Source organism: Osmia lignaria, chromosome 9 (genome assembly GCF_051020975.1).
Source record: "Osmia lignaria lignaria isolate PbOS001 chromosome 9, iyOsmLign1, whole genome shotgun sequence".
Classification (NCBI taxonomy): domain Eukaryota; kingdom Metazoa; phylum Arthropoda; class Insecta; order Hymenoptera; family Megachilidae; genus Osmia; species Osmia lignaria.
This window is the reverse complement of record NC_135040.1, coordinates 13730779-13734430: the sequence shown is the minus strand read 5'-3', so window position 1 is coordinate 13734430 and position 3652 is coordinate 13730779.

Below are 3652 nucleotides of genomic sequence, written 5' to 3'. Positions count from 1 at the left end.
AGGAAAGAATGCGATCAGGCAGGACGGATTGCTCGCGGGAGAGCGAACAAATTAGAAAATCACGATTATGAGGTCAGGCGGTATCGGTGGAAAGGAATGGTGCCCGATTTGTCGCGACACGTCCCGGCTGAATCCGGATCCGTGGAATCATGAAAACTGGATCGACCGGCTGCGGTCAACGCTAGTTGCTCTCGTAACTTTCCATCGGTGTGGCTATACGAAAATTTCCGGCAAACAGGGCCAGAACCGTCCGGAAATAAAAATTTAGCCATTCTGGTTCTCCGAAATACGACACGAAATATTTCTTCCTCTCGTGAAAGTTCCATTCGATCCTCGAACTCTAGCTAGCTCGAAATACCTCTACAAAAAAAAAAAAGAAAGAAACAAAAATGAAATATTCATGTACGTGCTGGTAAATTGAACGGAATATGCTTGGAAATGAAATATTCAGTGAAAGAGAAATTACGTAATTTTGTAGAAAATACCGGTTATTCTAATAGCGGTGATCTTTTTATTCTTAGATTCATTAGAAGCTTGTTCATAACTGATAAATAATTACCTAAGAGATATTCTTTAAATATCAGGAATATTTGAAATGATAACTGAGATGAAGAGATTGCTGGATGTTCGTTAAATGGTACCAAAATCTCAGAGTAGATCTCGACCTCGACTTTCACCCTCGTCCAAGGTCTAGGACACTCAAGTAAGTCGAATCATCTTCCTGTGAATGAAGAATCCTTCTGACATGAAGAAACTGGTTTGATAGGTCATTGGAGTTCTTTGACATCAGAGATGCTGAGATTTGACCCACTGCCATATTACTTTTGTAATATTTATTCACACGGACTTGAAGTTCAAGTCATTAAAAGCACATGGAAAAATTAATTTTTATGGAATATTCTAATTAGTTCTTATTATTGATGTATTTTAATATAATATTTCAATTTCTTGATTTAAATTTTTAGAATCTTGTAACTTCAACAGTTACCTTATTACTATTCAGTAATATCATTGAAATGCAGATGAAATGAAGTTGAACAAATAAGGTAGAAGATGAACGAGAATGCATTACGTGAAAGTAAATCGTGATCGATTCACGATCATCAATCATTGCGTAAAGAAATCCATCACAGATCATTTACTTATTACATATCATTCTGATTTCTCTGCTTCCTGCTAACTGAAACGAGGTCCTTCGTCCAGCGTAACAACTTTTTCCGTTTTCTTTTTCTCGGCATTGACGAAAGACAGACGAATGGGGTCAAATCCTGTCGATTTTTTCTTACAACAAAGGAAATTGCGCTATATCGAACTCCGTGTGCGTCACAGCGTGTTAAAAGTATTAAAAAAATGAAAAATGGGATATAAATATGAATCAGCATCCCGTGGGTCTTGAATTCTGCATCGCGGTTTCACTTTCACCGTTTCAAACGGCATGCTGTAATTTCGACTCAGGATGCATGGTGTTTTCTCCTTTGTTTAAAAAAAACTCTTCTTCAACATGAAACCAGACGGAATGTGAAATTTCAATAATTGGAGAACGTTACAAACTTTTCATAATACCTGTAAAAAAAGGAACACAATAAATAAAAAAAAAAATCTAAGAGGAAATTACCATGAAATAATAATAATCAAATAAAGAAAAATTGTCATTCATTCATAAATTGAATAAAAAAAAGAATACCCTCCAAACTGCAAACTGTGTACAACCACTCTCTCACTCACTCCTTTTGTCTCTCCTTCTAGAAAAAGAAAAAATACAATGATAAATTAAAAGATTCTTACAGGAGAATGAATAAAAAGCATGTCGGATATTAAAAGCTTTCTTTATTTTTAATTTCATCCCTCTTTAAATATTATGAATAATAATAACGACTCATGTTACCCTTTTGTCATAAGTACATTTTCTTGAGAACATCAGCCAAGTCACATTCTACAACCATTCCACATTCGTTTCCTTTTTCTCACGCATTTTAATACAGTTGGAATCGATGATATGCAGGGTGTCTTTCAATGTATAATATTAGTAGAAGAACTGTGATTCTGTATGAAAAAATAAATCAAAGATATATAACAAATTTCTTTTACACGTGGCTTCATTTTCATGAAAACTTTCTTCTCTATGTTTTGACTTATTTTCTTAAACAAAATCACCACTTTTTAGTTTAAACAGAAGTATTGCAAGACACCTTGTATAATTTGGACTTGGCGCAGGTCTCCCATGCTTCACACACGGTCTCTCCCTTTTTCTTCATCAGCCGACCTCGAAGATCCTCCAAATCACAATTTGTTCTTCTTTTTCTCTATCTAAATCTTAAGTTTAATGCTCGTTTCTCCTATCGATTAGGAAGTAAACAGACGTGTGCGGAGCGTTCACGATCGTTGCTCGAACTGGATCAGTGTTCATCTATCATTTCATCAATTTCTTCTTCAATTTATACCTATAGAATATTTAGAAATTATCTCGTTATAAGATCATTCTCTATCGGTTTATTAAATTTTTAAACGTTGCAATGCAAAATTAGCAAAATTAAACTAATTTAATTAGTTACACTTACCAATTCAATAAATTTTGAAATCCAAGGAAAAGTTACATTTCCACATTGTATTACAATTGTACTTGTAATATAAATTAAAGAAGAAACTTCTTTTTATGCAGATTAAAGAACACTGATCCAGACGACTGATACGACCATGGGAAAAATATATATATACATTATATGAATCCTTGTGATTTCGTGGAAATCGAAATTCCTCCTGGCTCTTTCTCGCTCTCTCCGCCCTTCCATTTTCTAACATTTCACGCTCTTAACGGCTAAAACACACCTTAATGAAGAATTCGTATAACACGAAGAAAATTGGAGCATGCAAACCGGAAAGTGAACGTTCGTGAAGGAACAATTTGTATGAATCTGTTGTGTGCCTTTGTTGTGTGTGTGTGTGTGTGTGTGTCCTTTATCCTGAAGCTAGCGTATTCCTGAAGAAAAGGAATTGAAAAAGGACGACCGATGATAGAAGCTTGAATGGATGAACCAGGAAAGTAATCCTTGAAGACTGAAGACACCTTACGCTCTTGCGGAAGTATAAAACTGGAAGAGTAGAAAAACGACACAATGAAATGTTAACAATTTGACACGAGGAGTCGATTGCTCTGTTGAAACTATAGACACAATTTAAAAAAAAAAGAGAAGAAACGTTTAGAAACAAGCAATCGACTCGTCAATTATTTAAATGCATGAAAGATAAAATTGTACAGGTATTCAATAAAACATGAAATATTATCAAGATGAAATGGGAAATTAAAAATTTAAATTCAATAATTTATAATTGGCAGTTAAGATGCTCAGAAAATAAGCTATTGAATTAATATCTCCAATTACTGAATTCATGTACCTGTACAATTTAAAAAGGAATGTCGCAAGGAATGATTATAATAAGAGAAAGGCTCACCTTGTTAGCTATATGATTTAAGATTGCCAAAATAAACAAACCATTGACTCGTATCACTGATTGTCTTTCGTTCATAAAGAAAAGAAAAGAACTATTCACGCAACTATCGAACCTTTAAATCGCACGCTTGACATACATACATATGTATGCCTAAAACCAAAGGAAATCGATTCGAAATATCACAAGTTTCTCCTTCATTAAG